Below are 19922 nucleotides of genomic sequence, written 5' to 3'. Positions count from 1 at the left end.
TGCGAAGGTGAAGATATATGGGCTGTTCTTCTCAAACTAAGAGCTATGTGATTCTAGCTCACATTTTACTTAATAGGCAGATTTTGTAGCTGGTTTACAGAACCTATATTCGAGAAAGTCTTGCAGCAACCAGGCCCCGGCAGGTCTTTGCTTTAGTAGGATACCTTATATTTAAATGAAGGCCTATTCTGTTCCAGGAAGAAAAGCACAACACCATAGAGAACGTATGTAACCCATTTTTGTTCTAAAGTTAAGTCATTTGAAGAAGCAGATCACGTCATTAAAGTATATCACCCCCAGATGCTTGTCTGCTGACAGAAAAAGCTCAATACTCGTTCCCTGGGCCTTGAGCAATGTACTGTTGGTAATTTAATTAACAGATCACCATCTGACACACGGCTGTTCAGAGGCAAGGAAAGAAAACTTTCATGCTTTAGGAGACTAGAAACCCCAAGGGGAAAAACAAACCAAAAAAAAAAAAAAAAACACACACACAGATCAGATTGCTTTATCCAAACAGAGGTGGGTCGGGGCTGGTACAGTCAACCTATACTTTAATCATAGAGCAATCTTTAAACTGTTGCTGCCATTAATCACTTTCTGCTTACCACCAACGCACATGTGTTGTCTGGGGTCTGACCGGAAATCTCCATTTGCACAGCATGAAGCCATAATATTTATACATTTTTTTCTCCCACTAGTGCCCTCGCTGCAATGGCAAAGCCAAGGAAGCGTCAAACTGGTGAGATTACAAGGACTTCCTTTAGTAACTTATACAATTTGTTTGTAGTTTCTTCAAGAAATATATTATGTATATGAATAATCTATTTCCAGCAGATGGACACTGAAGCCTATTGCACGACTTGTTTTAAGTGGAAGGATTTTTATTTTCCGCTATACTTTCTTAACCTTCTTTTCATCTCGCTGACACTGTGTTGCTATTAAACCGTCCTCCAGCTGGAACCTTGGGCATTGTCTTGAACGATTTGTTCCAGGAGAAGTGACGTCTGAGAGAGGCCAAGCTAGGAGCTCAAGTCACTTCCAGGCAGTGATGGGTTGTATTCACTAAAATGGGACCATCTTCCAGACTTTGACATTTGGGAGAAGGTCACAGAGACATGACAGTTGTCGCGTGGGTTTTTTTTGTTTAAAGACAAGCCACTGTGATTACAAAGGGGTTGCAAATGATTCGTAACAATTGGAATTTAAATTCAAGACTGGTTCTAACCTCCTTACAATAATTTTGCTACTTCATATGTTTAAAAGATACATGAAGACATATGTATGTTCCACTGAAATTGAAATTCTGTTCCCTATTAAAAGTGGAGGCAGCCATCCTACTGGTAAGCCAAAACCAAAGCCACAGATATGCAGCCAACCCATTCTCCAAAGATGAGTCAAAGGTTGTTCAAACTGCCAACAAAAATGGCGGCTCCTCCAATTGAGAAAATTAACAAAAACTGGAGGGAGGGGAATTTCATAACCTGCTGTATGATTTTTTTTTTCCTTTGATCCAAAACTAAAATCTGCATGTGCCCTACAGACAGCAAAATTTATGTAAATCCAGCTAAGGAATCAGAAAATCAGGTCAGCCAATGTATTTCTAAAAAAAGATAATATGTAATATAAGCAGGTATATTTATATATTATATTATATTTATATATTATATTAACTATGCGTGACATCCATAAAAAGCTACCAAAAGAAATGAGACTTTTTTAAAGGAAATATGTTACTGTCCACTGACTGTACAAAATGTACTAACCAAGTGAAGCTCAAGAATCGGAAACATGAGGCAAACGACTATTTAAAAACGTTTTTGTTCTCAGTTCTGACTTTCTAAAACGGGGGCAAGGGGAACCCAGGAGTGGAAACTGGGTCACATTTGTAATCTCGGTAATAAATAGCAAGCTTATATTGTGTTTTGAAATGCCGGCTTTGCTATTTCATAGACAAGGATGTGTTTTATGACACCTTTAAAAAAACCACACATAAACATGCCAGGATTAGATCAGAGAGGGCGAGACACTCAGGAAGGAGTGCCTGTGTGGCAATGACATGTCTCAGACAGAAGTTACGTCAAGGAGAAGAAAAAAGTTGCAATTGAAGTTGCAAACGACAAACTTTTTTAAGCTATAGGTGCTAAAAAAATTATTCGAGTTATCTGCCCTCAGAGCTAAAAAAGACTTTTGTTAGACACCGCCCTGAGAGACCAACATGGGCCTTATCACATTGACCTGCCCGGTCTTGGCAGATCAGTCCGAGGATCATGTGATGTTCAGAACTCCGCCGTCCGTTCTGATCGCCAAGCGAACACAAGAGACAACAAACAATAGTTCCCTCTGAACTCTGCTGGCCACAACAGCTGTAACCTGGCCTGATAGTGGTCTGAGCTTTTCCTTTTGTGTGCAAAACAGTGACCATTTCACAGTCAGCAGACCCCCTGAGCCTAGAAAAAGAACAAAATTACCAGCTATCCTCCCCCAGCATTAAAACACAATAGTAGTAATCCAAGCCCTTGCATAGATGTGCTTTGGAAGAGTCTAGACTACTGCCAGCTCACAATTACTATGTCACAACACCCTGCCCGAGTACATGAAGGTCTCCTATGTGTCACACCTATTAACCCAAATTAAGCAGATTAAGCGGTGTTGTCTTCCAAGAACTGCTGTAATTTTATAAGTGACCTAAAAGAAAGTTAGTCTAGATATGATGACTCAGACTAAAGCAAGGTTAAGAGAATGCCCCTGAACAGCTTTACAAAAGTTACAAGTAACCCTAGGAGTGTTGCAACAAGTTTATGAGAATTCAACCCACGATATTAGGATGTGAGGCATGTTACATGTTGGAGACTGTCAAGGTAGCATTGACTAGGCTTACAAAACAGGTTCCTTGATTTCAAGTCTGCTATGACTAAACTGTAATAAAACATACATTAGCTAAAGCATCATGTCACAAGCTCTATATTTAAAGGAAAGAAAATCAAAGCCCATCCAAAACAATCTTTAGAATTGGCAAAAGTGAGTAAATGGTTGAGGTGACTTTCCACCATCCCTTCCCTCACTTGGCCCGGATGTAGGAGTGAATTTATTCAAACAAAGCGAATCCAAGAGGTTTCCCCCACGCAAAGGAAATGAGAAGAAACCCAGAAAAAATTGGCCAGAGCCGAGTCTTGTACACACGTGCAATAATGGTCGTTGGAAAGGATCTTTCACGATCCGTTCCAAGGACTATCGACTGCACAATGCATGAACGAGTGCGCTTTCTCCCCGTTCATTTCCATTACGATGATCTGTCGTCTGTGGATCCACCAGGACGGTCGTTCGGACGATGAGCCCTGTACAGTAACTTTGCACTATACCATTTGTCTTTGCCGTGGCTGAAAATATGAACCACACCAGCTAGAAAAAAAAAAAAAGCTAGTGTCATAAACACAGCAGCCAGGGCCAAAGATCCATTGAGGTCACAGATAAGAGTGGGTGTAGTTAAAGTTTAATCTGTACACTCAGCAGGAGTAGGAGAATAGTAGTAAGCTTGCAAATGTACAGAACGTCCAATGTCCTCGCTTTACAACACAGAAATATTTTCTTGATAGGACTAGGTTAAGTGAAAAGAATCACAGCAGATGGATCTATAAATAGCTCTACGTAACTTGATTCATTTCAACTTCACAAGTGAAGCAAAGGCAGAAGCATTGGCGAGTCAGGAAAAAACGCATCAACACAAAAGGGAATACTGCACCATTCTGGAGCCTTCTATCCATTGGCACCTCATATATTAAAGTTAATATGCAGTTTCCATAAATTTATTGGATCCCCAGTGATACCCCTACATCAGAATATCCCATAATGGCCAACTAATGAACAAACCATTTGAAGTCATTTTGGAGTTTAGAGATGCTATAACTAATTGTAGGTTCTGTGCCCTTGCTGTAAAGATTTCCAGTCTTAGTAACACTATGGGAGAAATAAATCTAAATAGGACTCCCAGCTACAAAACCTTTGACAGAGGTTATACAATCTACAAATACTCTGTTGTTGTGTCTATACTTTGACTCCCTCATCAATGTCTTTCCTGGACTGGTGTAGAAACTGGAGAAAAGAAGTGATCGAAAACTTTCCAATGGCAGCAGACAAAAAACAACTTTACCCTCTCATTTAAAGCCAAAAATTACTATTGGGGTTTAGAAGAAAAAAAAAGATGGCTTTCAAAAACACCGGTAGCCTAAGGAGGACTGAGAAGGTGGATAAAGTCGCGATTTGTATGTTGGCGTTTTATAAGCGGCGTGTTCAAGAAATGAACAAACAAGCATGGAGGGATGACTACTTGGGATACCATCCACAAAACTAAAGCTCCCATCCATTGCTGGTGACCACATCAGTGTTCTCCCCAGCCCCTTTTAGCCGGGTGCACCACCCGGAACTTTTCAGGCGACCACCTGGCTGTTTTTGGGTGGTTACTGAAGAGTTTGGTCACAATGCAGGTGCTGCAACCCACCTACAATGTCTTCCTTCCCAGCTAAAAAAAATTTCTGGGTTGAACACGGCACATTGATAACTATTCCAATCAATATGAGCGTTTGACGGTTGATTCCGGTAACCTTGTTCTGTCTTCCACCTACAATCCTCAAACCTTGGCTTTATTCATTCAAACTACAGCTTATGCCGTGTTCATCACAGTTTAATAAAAGAAACCTGGTAAACAAGGTCTAAAATTAGCATCAGAGGTTTAAAGCTTGGAGAGAACACATAACATAACCTGGTAGAACGTACAAAGGGACTCGTGTTTGTTGGTAAATTTAAATTTAGGGCAGTTTTTTTTCTTTTGCCAAGTGTCACAAACAATTCTTGTAACCTTGTTTAGAAAAAAGACGATGAAGTACTTTGAGGTCGAGAAATCAAAAGATCTATTTATGAAAGCGTTTTACATTTTCCATTTTTTATTTACAATAAACTGGAGTCTACCAAAAAGTATTGTCGATGATACACAGCTGAAACCAGCAGTATTTAGTAAAAAATAGGAAGTCAAAGCAGACAGTGTGGGGAGACAGCAAGCTGCCTGTCTGTTATCGGACAATATCCGTCGCATGTGACTAAAACAGATCTGGCTGGTAAACATTAAAAGAAAAAAAAATAATAAATATGTATATACCAGCAAAAGCTTCTCAAAACTACCACATTAGATGGCAGAATGTAATTCGACTAACACAATGCCCCTTATCGATAAAAGGCGTACTACTCCAGGTTGGTAGCCAATAACTATAATAGTCAATGTTTTCAGCTCTTCCTAAAGTTTGCAATTAACTTTTTTTTTAAATCACAAAGCAGATGGGAGCCAAACTGCGTCAAAAATTACTGCAGAGGTGTATTAAAAACTGCTGTAAAATAGGGACTGTTGTATTCCAAAGACAGGTTATCAACAGGACTTGTGATTTCCCTATTTGCTCTTCAACTAAAGGTGCGTACACACTTCCAATTTTTATCGTTCCAATCGAACGACGAACGATCGATTGGGCAAAAAATCGTTCGTAAAAAAGTAACCAACGACGCCGACGAACGAGGAAAGTTGTTGGAAACGAACGACCGGACCGGCGGATCGGATTGGACGACGATCGTTGAACATCGTTCGTGTGTACGGTCGTTCGTTGATCGTCCAGGGGCTGAGCATGCGTGATGAACGAACGTCCGTTCACTTTCCTGTCGTGCACATAGTTCCTCTATCGCTTAAACGATCGTATCTATTGTGTGTACAATATCTACGAACGATCGTGTCGTTACCTCTATGTGCAGGATCGGTGCTATACGATCGTTCATATATATCGTGCAGGAACGTTCGTCGTTCGTTTTCCGACGATAATAATTGGAAGTGTGTACGTAGCTTAGGGCTAGGTACACACGTGCAATAATTATCGTTTGAAAACGAACAATCAACCATTGTTCCTGATTATTTTGAATGATCATATTGTGCACTGTATATGCTTTAATGATACAGTCGTTCAAATATAATCTACCAATAATGTACACACTAGATACGATAGTTTGTGAACGATCGTTGGAACGATGCAGGAAGTGACATGTACAAGAGAAAGTGTATCACAGAACAATCCACGATCCGTACACACAATGGATTACGAACGATCGTTGCCCAATCAGATCCGCTGGGACGGTCATTAGTTTCCAGCGAGATTCCTCGTTCGTCGGCGTCATGCATTTTTTTTTTTTTTTTTTAACAATTGTCGAATAATCTTTGGTGGAACGTTCGTTTACAACGACAATTATTGCACGTGTGTACACAGCCTAAGGGAAGGCAAAGGGAAGGCAAACCCCAAGTGCCCTGAGGAGCAAAGATCCAATTGAAGCAGATATCAAGCAAAAGATCCTCATCTTGATTCTTGACAAACAAGGACTGGCTAGATCACTGTGGTGTAGCGGAGGGGAGGAGGAACGGATTACCAAGGGAGCAGTTAAGTTTTGTTTACCATTCTCACGTTATTTCCAGATACTTGGGTTACATCCTGTAGGAGGACTGAAGGATGCAGAATGGTTATAGAAGATTCTGAGGTTTTGTCTGTCTGCTCTCTTCCAAGGTTATTGAAATTACCCTTCAAATGCTGATGGTCGTAGATATCGGTTGACTCAACTTCCAACACAAAAAGTAATTGGGTCAAATTAAACTGCTTACAGGAAAGCTCGGCTAAGCACAACCACATCTAACCCGACAATGACAACCGCAATGAAAAAAAAAATAGTTCTCAAAGTGGGAAAGTTGCATGAGTCAAGACAACTATTACTTTTTTTGAACTGCCTGTCATTAGTGCGAGCTCTGCAGTGTTACACTTTAGGGGTCTAACTTTACTACTCATATGGGCATTTCCATTCTTCCTGTTGCAAAATAAAATAAAAGAATAATCCTACATAAGAGCCACTTGACTTTCTCAATAAACTGCACTTATTTACTGGGCACGTTTTTCTCCAAAACTCCCATACAAGCTGAGAAGCCCCCTGAAGAATTTGCAAAGCTTAAGTGTGGAGAAGGGGGAGGAAAAAAGGTAGAACTTCCTGAACAAAAGGCTTCTATTCATTGATATCATGCAACTCCCCATCCCTGCTTATAGGGAATCCTTTCAAGATTAAGAACACCAGAAACCAGGAGGGGAAAGAAAGGGGTGGTCACCACACAAAAACCAACACAATAACATACTGACCCTACAGTACATTCCCACCTTCAGGTATATGGAACAGCAATGCATAAATGTACTTAAAAGGCAGATCAAATTTATATATGGGAAATAGAACAAAGTTCAACAGATGATCACAAATCTTTCAACAGAATATAGTTGGGTAACAAAACAAAAAAATCTGATTTTGCTGCCATGGTTGTGATTTTCACTATTTAATGAATTTCATTCCATTAAAAAAAGGAATTCTCAACTTGATAGAAAAATGAAGATTAGATAGCCAACACAGCTGCCCAAGTCATCAGATGTACAAAGAGACAGAATGAAATCTGACAACCACATAGGTTTGTATCAATGCCAATATTTGCAAAACAAAAAAGGGAAGAGAAGTTGCCCCTTCCCCCTTCACCTTTTTAAGCACCAGCAACTTGTAACCAGACCTTGCACCCCCTTTTCATTAATATTCAACAGAGTAAAACAAAAGCAGACAATAGGGATGGTCACCCCTGCACTCAGGGAATTCATGAATCCATTCAATTTTTCAATTCACCAGGCTCTAGGATTCAATCCCGTGAAGCTGGAAAGAAAGGCAGTGACCAGTGTTTGGCATTGCTCCGGGTCATGGAAGGGTAGCGAAAATCCCACCATAAATTCAGCTTGCTGTGACATCTCCGGTCCCCTGATACCTGGGGGACACAGCGAGGCCAGCATGGATATGGGCCTCTCCTTGGAGGCTGCAAGGAAATAGAATGACCAGAAAGTCACCCTTGCTCCCTCTACAATACCAAAGCAACAGATTTCGAACATCTAAAAGAATTTTACAACTATTTTCCACTGTCTGAAATCCCAAATCCATACTTACAGTACATTAGTAATTTTAATATTCCAGGCCGACTTTATTAGTATTACAGAGCAGAAGATGCAAAATGATAACTCGGACTGGGCTGACAACAGTGCCTGGAATTGCAGTGCAGCAAGGGCAGTGTAGTCAACTCAATACAGCAAGTTTAAAGCTGTAGTGGATTTCAGTGCAGATCAACAGATGTTTTTCTGTACTAAAATGCAAAAAAAAAAAAAAAGGAGAAAAAATGATCCTTTTACAGGATAATCAGATCATGGAATTTTACATATAGCCCTGACTATTGTTAAAAAAACAATCAATATAAAAGAATTCCGCTTTAGGAAACCTAATTTGATTTGTATTTGTGTGCACAAGGCAGAAGCCAAAGTTGGCACAATACAAGTTTAATGCAGATTTTCTGGAGTGTGTTGCATTCATTGAAACCATCCCCCCCTCCCCAAAAGACTTCCAAATAGACAGTCTAATTTGACCATTTAAAGAAAAAGTCAGAAGAGAAAGAAAAGAACTGGAAAAGGGAGATGGACAGACAGTGAGGACCTAAATTAGGCATAAGAAAAGAGACAATACTGTCACTTCTATCTCCTGCTGTTATTTACCATCTGGGATGTTAAAGAAAAGGGCCCATGGTTGTGTGCGTCTGACAAGTTTAAAACAGGCCGAGTATGTTTGGGATCTATTTATTCCTGCAAGCGGGGCCATGTGTCAGTGGCCTCTTGGCACGTTCAAACACAAGCAGCAAAAGAGATTCTGCGCCGGGTAGCCATAGAGCCGGGCCTGGCGGTAAGACGCGCTGCCCCCAGGACAATAGCCTTGTGTGTCTTCGCTCCTGCTGCACAGCTGAATTGTGCAGTAAGTGAATTATTCTGAGGCACAGTAAAACCAAGCTTCATCTGGAGCAAAAAAAAAAACACTTTAATGAATGGCACAATGAATGAGTCAATCATGGCGCATTCACTCAAATTCTATAGCGTATTGGATGGTCACAATCGCCATCCAGCTGTTGGGGCACTAAAACGTCCAGCATGGCTGGATAGCGTTCGGAGGCCAAACTCTTTACCAGCTGCAGAACCATCCAAGCGGATGCATTACAGGCGGGTGGGCAATTTGAAAGCAAGTATGACATCAGACTGCAAACGGATGGCCCGAATTATGTGAAGCATTTTCTAGGGTTGGATACAAGTACTTAAAATAAGGCAGGTATGCAAGATCTACGGGTACCTAAAGTGCCAAAACCTGCCAGACAGCCAAAGTCAATATTACAAATACTTGCAGGACATGCTGAGACTTGCAGTCTCAAAGGAGGCCCCCGAATGATCTACAGAAAGCAACTCAACGCTTCAAATGTCTAAAATAGGCCGACCGTCCCCAAGAACAAAAAAACCTTTCAAACCCTTAATGCCAAAACAGACGCCCGCCCTGCAATGGTTAACCGAGATGATGGAATATTGACTTTAAGAGTGTCCTCCCTGCCTGCCCAGACTAGCTGTCTGCTGACTAGAGAATTTCTGACAATGTGGCTTCTGTAGACAACCCTGCCTGCACTTGTTAAATTATTCACAAACTCCGTCCTATGAGAGGCTCAGACGTGAGAATAAGACCTCAGAATATGTAGAACTCACAAACCTACACTTACCTTTATTATTCCCTCCCTTGCAGCAAGGACAACCCAGTTGCTGTGATGAATAATCTAGAACTAACCCTGGTTGAAGTGCTTAAAGACCACAAAAATTCTAATTAAAAAAAAAAAAGTGTAATTTGAGGTCAGTGCAGACAGAGTTTGGGGTAAATGCCCTGGTCGGATGAATGAACCCAGCTGAATTGGAGGATCTACCATCATGCACAAGATAATGGAGGAGACATTACAGGAAACCTGTGTCTAAATATAGGCAGGCTGCCACGACCGACTTCCTCCGGAAAATGATAGTTGCTTGGCTGTCATACTGACCCCTGACGTTAAAAGGGAACTAAACTAAAAAGATAAAATGGCAGTAGGAACAAACACAAGTCAATATTATGGGCTCCTTGCAGCCTGCTTTATTGCAAGGAATAATTATGCCATTGGTAGCGCAAGCGAATGTTTTAATATGAACTTGGATGTGTGTAGGTGTTAGAGGAATGTGCAAAAAGTTTTGCAACCAGACTGCAATCTCGGTCAACACTAAGCCGACTAGCTGCTAAGGGTAACCGCACATTCTTGCTCTTTGCACCGTGTTATTAAACAAAAGGCCTATGTTTGGCTTCTTAGAGGGTAACCCTGAACTTGCAGCACAATAACGAGAGGCCTATTTAACCTCTTCCCTGCCAGAGGGGTCAGGCACAAGCTGCAGACCACACTCGGCTAAGCTTTTTAAGGGATCCACTCTGAAGGTCCAATACAGCATTCCAGAAAAGAGGCCCAAGTCTCCTTTGTTCCCTGGATTTTGCACTCCATGACTGCACAAAGAACACTTGAACTTCAAAACGCTCCGAAAACCAGGCTATTGCCGAGGCTCTTAATAGCTGCCTGCTTAGGCTACAGATACTGGTCTCATTCATTTGAATGGAGCTAATCCAGACAGGCAAACCGCTTCACGGCATATGATGTAAGGGCTTAAGAGAGCCATGTTTGGGGGGAAAAGCAGGTTTTTAATCATATGAAACAGACTTCAGTGCAGGTTATGATCTGGGATTTGCAATCTTATTTGAAATTCAAATGGCATGGAAAAAAAAAAAAAGTTACAATCATCCAGAAAAAAAAAAAGAATTTCAGACTCCAAAAAGGTTTCCTACTGGGTTTTCAAAAACACTGGGGAAAATGTTTAATTAAAATATAATAGTTTAATCAAAAAGCATTTCCAGCACTGTCTGGCTTCCAATAACACTAAAAACTGCTTGGAATACCCAAATCACAACCTGGACACTATGTGAATAAAGTCAATGTTACCGTGTTTGCATGGATTTCCTTCCGGCAGTCTGATTTTCTCCCACAAAAAATGCAGATAGGTTGATTGGACTTCCCCAAAATTCAACTGCACGGGTGATATGAATATTGTAGGGACATTAGATAGTGAGGGACAGTTAGTGAGATGTCGTTGGACATTGTAAAATGATGCCGAATACGTTGGCGCTAAATTTGCTAAGCAGTTGCAGTGATTTTTATTTTTTCCTTCAATATACTATACTTACTCCATACCAACCATTCACCCTCGGTCATCAAACTCACACTTTCACTTGGATCGTGTACCCTACTGTGTTGTTGAGGGGGACTCAGAACACAAAGCATAAAACACACACATATATACCGAACACACACAAAGGCACAAACAGGAAATTCACAGCTTTACTAGACATTTAGAAACACCAAAAACTTCGCAAATTAACGACAAAACTGTGAAAAGTGATTAAGTTGAGGCACTTCACACATGAACTTACAACTGCTAATTAAAAACCTCCTACTTAATTGCCTACATTTGCATACCACTCAGCCTAAACGGATAATTAAGATGGAGCAGACAGGCCTCATACCCAAGGTGGGAACCAAAGTGAGGAAAACATCTTTTCTTCAAAAGTAATAACTACGTAGGCTAACCAAGTCCTCCTCCCAATCCCACGTTTATTGGCTGGAAAATAACCGATTATATCATTTCGGAAGCTTGCGTTTTCCGTCAATGGGGTTAACCACTACCATTGGATATGCAAAAAAGCCAAGTCCATCGCTCAAGCTTAGAAACTTCAAAGTTTTTGGCTAAATGCAGACCAGTGAATCGTTTGAGGCCAAAAAAGAAGGGGGTATTTAAAAGCAGCACATTTCCAAATGTTTTCAGGAACCTTTTGCAATGGTCTCTTTTCATGCAGCAAAGACACTTTAACTCCTGGCTTCTTTAAGAAAAAAAAAAAGGACCCCTGTAGATTCACTATCAATGGCAGCAAACCTGGAGTGTATCCTATTAAATGGCAAGTTAAATGCCTCCTTTTTGTGAAATTCACTCCTTGCGTCTCTCATTAATGCAATGCAAGTAAGGATCAAGCAAAAACCTATACAATACCAGCTTTCAGCTGCTCTGTATGTGTATCACACCTTTACATTGTATGGGGGAGATCCTCTCCTCTAAATCTTTTTCTTTATTTTTTTGAAAAACGCTTTGCTTTGCATATAAAACAGGACATCCCCCACTGCTGCTATCCTACAGGGAGCTTACTTCCTCCCCCTTAGACAAGCAGCCCATTCAGCAGAAACCGAAATCCCACCATGCATTGCAGAACAGCACATGAAGATAAAAAAGTTACAGTACTGCAGTGAGGAATGGTTTTTATTCTACAATAGGGCAACCTATCATATAGACAGAAATCTTTAAATGGCTGCCTGTTCTTGCTAGGAACTTAGTCCGGTCATTAGGTTATGTATGTAAACATTCATTGCTTTCACCATTTTTGCCATTGAACTTGGACATTTATGCAATATTTTAGTCTGTAAGCAAGATTATTTTTCCTAATAAAACCAATGAAAATGTCAACATACTTAAAATAGTAGATGCATGAAAATGTGCAAAATGAGTAATGCATTATCACCTATTGAAATTGGACAACATAAAGTCTATCAGGCCCCTAATGCATAAATTCTTATTCATTCTTGCCTACCCCACATATACTTATTGAATGCAAGAAGAAAGAAAATGAAAAGCTGGGGGTTTTTTTAGGCAAATTCAAAATGAATTATGTGAATTATATTAAATATATAAAGCACGTTTGAAATAGGTAGTGTATAAAGTACATAACGTTATTCGATCTATCCCCGATAGGTTACAGTGCTACATGCTACACATTGGTATCCCAAATTTAATCAGAAAGTATAATTATATAGTAGTAAAGTCTCGTATCCCAACACGTTTCGTCTGTCGGCTTCCTCAGGGGATCTGCGAGCGGTGTTAAGTGACATGTATGAATATATATTAAAGGTTGTTACAGATCTTAGTTATACATTTTTACCTATTTTAAATGTACATGATAGATTCCAGAAACCTATAAGTAAGAAAGAAATCTTCACAGCTGACCTCTGTCTTATTACGCTAGTAACTTTATTCTTTTCCAATGGCTTCAAAACTTGAAAAGTTACAGACCTGGAACAAGTATGCAAATCAGGAGTTACCCAGAAAAACCGGCAGATTGGACAAGAATGTACTAAAGCCATTTCACATGCTGGTTCCAGATGTAGAAAGAACTGAAACTATTGTATCAGCAAGGGAGCCAAGCAAATGGGTTTTCAGAAGTAGGTCAGCAATAGCAAACACTACATTTCTCAGGTCTCCTTTACACAACTCGTTTACTGATCGTTTCCTATAGCAATTAGAGCTTTGGCTTTAATTTAACTGGTGGCCATTAGAAAAATAATAGGGATATATGTGGGCTTGCACAAAACCTTTCAATGCAGTCGCAGACGGGGACCCTATTATGTTTTATTAACTTTAAAATTTAAGGTAAAATCATAAAAAATACTTCATTTGGTTTAGGGTTTGTTGATTCTGTTAACCGCTTGTGAACAAACAGCAAACTTATTCTCCTTCACCATCCTGCTAAATACCTCACGGTTGGGTGAGATTTGTACCCAGGCTTTAACAAGGGCCACAAGGTTTAATTGACATGTGAGGCGTTACAAATGGCATAGACGGAGATAAGGCACTTTGGCCTTTACACAGCATTCAACTTTGCCCTCCCAGCAACAACAAATGGCCTTTTCCAGGAAGCCAAGGACACAGCAATGACCAGGTTTTTGAGTTCACAGTCACAGCGAGTCTCAGCCTTCCCATTGTAAGTCCTGGGAGCGCTTGGCAGCAATGGGCTTTGGGTTAATTTGGTACAAAAGTGTTTAGTCTGGCAAGAGTGGCCATAACCAGACACCGAAGAGTAAACCCGTTAAATATTAAACAATTCTTTGCAACCTAGGCCTGAAATTCAAGTTCCTTCAGTCTCCCTCCAGCTCTTTTGTTTGGGTGTTGGAGAAAAAAAAAAAAAGTAAAGGAGTGATGTAAATTGCCTACAGCAGAGATATGAAAAGGATGAATGGCTTAGAGGATAGGGGAGTGGCGGCAGGAAAATAGGTGCAGGAGGCCAAAGGCTTGGCACTTATATTTACCAAATCTTTGTTAAAGTTTCACGGGGATTTAAACTTTTTAATGCTTTTATTGATTTGCTGCCTAAAGCCTGAGATTAGCCAGAAATAATACACCCTGTCCATATGTAATAAAGTGAATGAGGGACCAGCTAGGTTGGCGGGATTGTTTTTGTTGGCATTCCTTTAGCAGTGCTAGTCAAACACAAACTAAACTATTGCGCTCTTTTTTAACTCTTTGCACACCTAAAATTTTGTAATATCTGTAAACTTATCTTCTAAAATACACATGAGCATATGGCATGTTGGAGGTTATATCCACATGCTTCAGTTCACATGTGCAGATAAGCTGACGCAAAATCACCAAGAAATGAATAGTTGCAATGCTGAACCCAATGGCCTATTGTGCATAAAGGTTCAGTGGTCTTAGCTTGTAGCAATTTTAATTCAGCACAGGGTTATTTAAAGCCTGATTGACATTTACCAACAAGGAAAATATACCCAAATTAAAATCCATTGGGCCAAACAAAGGGTTTTATATCATAGGCGACCAAAAACTAGCCCCAAGCGCACTACTAGGCATGGGTAGACAATGGATCCCAATTTATTTGCATTTCCAATTGCCATTTGCACAGCAAACAGATCCTCACTGAATGGTGAATAGGTCACAGGGAAGCCTTTTAACTAGACCAATGCTCCATACTGTTAACTGCTACCCCCCAGCATTACCTAAAGCTTGCATTAATTACACTGAACACTACAGTCAACCTTTGATACCAAACAGTACTACAAATGAGACTAGCATGATCGAGAAAAATAAAAACAAGCATAAAAAAAAAAATTAAATCAACAGGGTCAGTAAGGACACTGTATACAACAAGGCATGAATGGGGAGATAAGAGCATAATGGGAACATAGTTCAACATACAGCCCATCCCAAAAGGTGATAAATAATTAAAACATGCGCACAAAACACTGACATTAGTCAGGCAAGCAGCGAACGTTGCGTCACGCATACTGGGAAAGACCTGCCTAGCAATAGCACTTAGCCATCCGTCCTCCATTGCAAAACGGAGATGCGTATAAATCTGTGCATATGTAATCAACAACTGGCCCGCACCACTCTTTTCAAAGAGCATTTCCTCCGTACATTTGCCTGTCACATTAAGAGTAATTGGTGGTTTCAGCTGGCTGGTAAAATTATCCCTACTGTCGTAATCAGCGCAATTTCAATTTAACCGATATTTTATTTAATATTCAGCTCTGTATAATTAGCAGTGAATGAAAAATGGCAGTACGGAATACTTTTTTTGTGTTATGTCATGCTTAAAAGCTCATTAGCCCTATATGATGCCTGTGAAAAGCCCAATAGTTAAACTAAAATTTCCTAGAGATCACTTCATATTCTTAGTTTTCACAATAGTCATCAAAAGATGAAAGCTTTTCAGGGTTTCCTTGTACTGCTCCAGTGTAAGTGCACCATATTTTTCATTGGTATGAGGCTGGTTTGCTGGATAATGATTGCATCGTTTTTTTTACTAAGTGAAGAAATGGTAAAAATTGTTTTGGCTTTATATAGCGTTGGGAATGGCTAAAGACAGAGCGCAGGACCAGGTAAATGATCGGTAGCTCCGTGGCATGCACCTATTGACCAGTCTAATCCAATGTCGCCCGCATCCCGCCAGCTCTAACGAATGCAAATCAGCTCCCAAGAAACCAGCTGCCAATATAAAAATAGTAAAACCAATCAAAAGGAGTCATAGCACTAAAGCTCAGTTACACTATAGTCAATAGAGGTTCCACAGGCTGCCAATACAACACGGATAAAATAGATTTCTGATGACTCTTTTGCAACAAAGCCCATTTCCAAACATTGCTGCAGCCAGAGGAACTGGATGTCTAGCCTTGTGCAATGTCGAGACAGACTATTCTTGAGTAAAACCGATACTTGACCAATAGCCAGATGCTGGTATTAAAACGCTTTTAGGGAACTTTAAAAAAAAAAAAAATCATTGGAACACGCCTTTTACTGTAAGCCTTTTCCATTATGCACAGAACTGACATCATTAATGAGAGCTTATCAGAAAGACAGATTTAGAAAAAGGCAGCTGAACATATCACAGCTATACAGATAAGCCTTGCAGTATTTGCTTCGGGGTCCGCTGGCACTTTATACAATTGAGCCCGAATCTGCAGAAGCGAACGTCCGGATGACCGGGTTTTTATTGTGGATGGCAGCAAAACTGGCCACAAGGAAAGCTTCAAGCACTATCGCTGCAGAGTAACAGTGGCTCCACCAAACTTCCAAGTGGAGGAGGGATAAGTTAAGGAAGCCAATGTTGGCCTTTAAGCTGGAGGAACAATAGCTATTGCAGTGTTATTTTTTAAGCTGGGTGGAAAGAGACTGTAGGTGGGTGGCAGCCCCTGTATTGTGACCCAACTCTTCAGTTACCCCTAAAAACATTGGGTGGTTACTGAAAAGTGCCAGGTGGTGCACCCAGCTAAAAGGGCCTGGGGAGGACACTGTATTGGAACGACCATGTGCCACCCAACATTCCATTTTTTTACAAGGCATTTATCAGACTTGGTCTAGCTTATTAATTATTTAGGTTTGAATAAAAATGATGCTACATCCGACAGAAAAAGAAGTTGTATATGCAACACAGGAGAACTGCATACAAATCAATACCATAAAAAACAAAAATATTCAAAACTATAATGTGAGCAAAAAGATATAAAAAAAACAATACTTTTCTAATGCCACAATCTTAATCATGGTCATCCAAAGACGCTCAGCAGAATCCATAGTTAGCTGAAGCCTAAGTGGTTGCACATTTTTTTTTTGCAATGACTTTCACATTCATATCAGAAAAAAAAGTCTGCTTGTCTGCTGCCCAGCTCACAGTGTCTATGTCCTATTTAGCCCAGACTCTCCAACACTTGATATCCTGTCTGCCGTATCAGGGTCCTTACTCAACGCTTTAGCAGACACACACAAAAGGCGTCTGCAATGCTTCACAAACCCAGGAGCACTTCAGAGCTGACCCATTTTGTGCGTCTGTAAAGTACTTTTTTTTATCATCAGCTCACTGAATCATTGGATGAATCCATAGACCAAAAGAAAGCCCAGGGACACAGACAAATAAATGTTTCCCAAGCTTTTATTTACATACCCATGGGATGGAATCATACCAACTACATGGAAACCTTGACCTTAATTTAGGAAACACAATGTTGCACAATCCGTAGACCAATAGCTGTGTACACTAGTACTGATGATGGCAATAACTGGACTCTGATACAGGGCAAAGGGATTTATCCCTCGAATGCTAAATAATCAGCAAGCCTGTAGTAAAAAGGTTTCAGTGAGATAACAAGAGAAAACAAATATAAGCTCTACAACACCAAGAACAACCACTTTACAATTACTGAAATCTTATTGGGACTATTGCTGGTTGGATAAGTTGTTGTACTGGAAGCCAGTGAGACTACTCCTAATGGATCAGGCTACGTACACATGTGCAATAATTATCGTTACAAAACAATCGATTAATTATGAACGATCATATTGTGCAAAATTCTGTACATGCTGAAGCGATATGATTGTTCAAATATAATCCACCAATAATGTACACACAATAGATACGATCGTTTGAACGATGCAGGAATTGACGTGTACCGGAGAAAATGTAAGACAGAACCATCCACGATCACTGAACCACTGTACACACAATAGTGAACGATCGTCGCCCCAATCAGATCCGCCGGGACAGTCGTTCTTTTCCAGCCACATTTGTCATTCATTAGTGTTGGCCAGCCTTGTGCACTTTTTTGGTTAACGATTTATCGGACGACCGATCGTTAGTTGTTTGTTTGTTTCCAACAATATTTATTGCACATGTGTACACCGCTCATTATTAAAAGATAAAAGTACTATAATGAAGACTAGGAGACAGGTACACTTTAAACATTAGTACACAATGGTCATGCCCAGTGGCGACCTGTATATCAACGTGCATTCATTGCTATTAACTCAACTTTTTACTATGGCTGCCGCTGCCAATCTAACTTCTGATTTTAGTATTTGAGAGCCATTGAAAAAACCGCACAATTAGCTGAGAAGACATTGGCTGGCTAAATTCTTAAGAAAAGCTCGCCAAGTGCCATTTAGAGTCCATAGAGCACGAGTCTTTCCATGGAGAAGTGAGAGACAAGGGATAATAGGAAGGGAGGGGGAAAGGGGAGGGATGCCCACAGGGAATCCAGCCAAATGAGATTTAGATCTATTGGGATAAATAGAAAGTTAAAAAAGGCCCCCTGTAGCCAAATAAGAGATATCAGGTCAGTAGAAAGAAGTAAAGCAGAGTTGATTGCACTGATAATGCAGTTCCTATTAAAACTCCTAAGTGATCTTCTCTCCTTTCAGAAAGATAACATCTCTTGGGTCACCTGTCGGTTAGTTAACCGGCCTCTACAATTTCTACCCACATGGCCATCATTTGGCATAAACTTTCCCACAACTAGTTTCTTTTACCAACGCCCTTCCTAAAAATGTCTTACCCGATGGCTAAATAAAACACAAACCATGCCTGCACACCTAAAAAAGACTTCCGCCAACACTACGTCTGCGTGGTGTCAATGAGTTTGTAGATCCTGCCAGTCAAGACGTAGAAGAGCCAAGCCATAACTTATCATACAGAAAAACACGATTGTGGCGGAGGGGCCTGCATTTGGAAGATAGCAACATGAATGTGCAGTCAAAGCAGTTTCTGAAGACACGCAACCCAAATCAGCCCAAGTTAGGGGACGTTGGTCTGGTCGGGTTATCAAAACCATCAGCCTGTTGGTCATTAGATACAACGATGACTTGGAAATGGCGATGAGATGTAAACTATACGGCTATAAAAACACGATCTTGTATTAAAGAAAAAAGGACAAAATGTAAAATCAAGAAGGGCAGACGGGTGTCTGGCTAGGAACGGGTTAAACAATATAGTCCCGGCTACTCACAAACAGGTCCATTCTTGCCAGACAGAGCTATTCAAATCCTCCACCTCAATCCTTGATTAGCCGGGGATAGACTAGCCATTAAAAACGCATCCACCTCCAACTATCACAGATAATGCGCCTCATTAATGCGCCACAATAGCTCTGACACACAGTTGTAAGAAACTCCTGGGGAAATTGGGAACGAGTCTATTCACCGATAATACAGAGGAGGGGGGGAGAGGGAGTAAAAAAAGGTTTCGGCAATAATGTGATTTAATTGGCCTCCCAAGTAGAGATCTGTAAATGCAACTTTATTATGCGCCAAGAAGAATCACACGAGATCGTCGCATTTTATGCAGAAACGGCAATGAATAGCTATATCGAATGGCCAAATTGTACAGTTACTCAATAGCACAAAGCGGAGGGTCCCCCCTTCTCGCTTTAGGAAACTGCCAATTTCCCCATCAATGAAGAACCCGCGTGGATTGCAGCGTCAAAGAAAACCTGATACTTTTTTGTCTGGGAACTAGACTGGCAAAAGGAAAGAAATCCGGGGAAAAGGTTTCAATGTGGAAATCTTTATACAAGGGTGGCTATCTACCCGGTTGACGGATACGCGGATCTGAAACGTTAACGTTTAATAATTCAACAATCGCAGGAAGGAAGAAAATGAGGATTCTAAAAAGGGTCATGGAAAAAGTTTGTCATCTGCACGGTTCTTAAGTGCTGCCCACATAGTCGGATCGGTGCCAGCTACCGACTTGCCTTCTGCACACTGGCATCCACATATGGTCGAGCCCAGACGCCT

At 40.6% G+C, this 19922-nt stretch overlaps 1 protein-coding gene across 2 annotated transcripts in view; it reads right to left on the bottom strand.

The window, feature by feature from the left end:
• The window catches only part of SKI (SKI proto-oncogene), an 81136-nt gene that overhangs the window by 57892 nt on the left and 3322 nt on the right, over window positions 1-19922 (bottom strand). The gene's annotated exons all lie outside the window — the stretch shown is intronic.

Source organism: Pyxicephalus adspersus, chromosome 11, assembly GCF_032062135.1.
Source record: "Pyxicephalus adspersus chromosome 11, UCB_Pads_2.0, whole genome shotgun sequence".
Taxonomy (NCBI): domain Eukaryota; kingdom Metazoa; phylum Chordata; class Amphibia; order Anura; family Pyxicephalidae; genus Pyxicephalus; species Pyxicephalus adspersus.
Note: the sequence above shows the minus strand (reverse complement) of the source record. Positions and strands in the feature narration are given on the sequence as shown.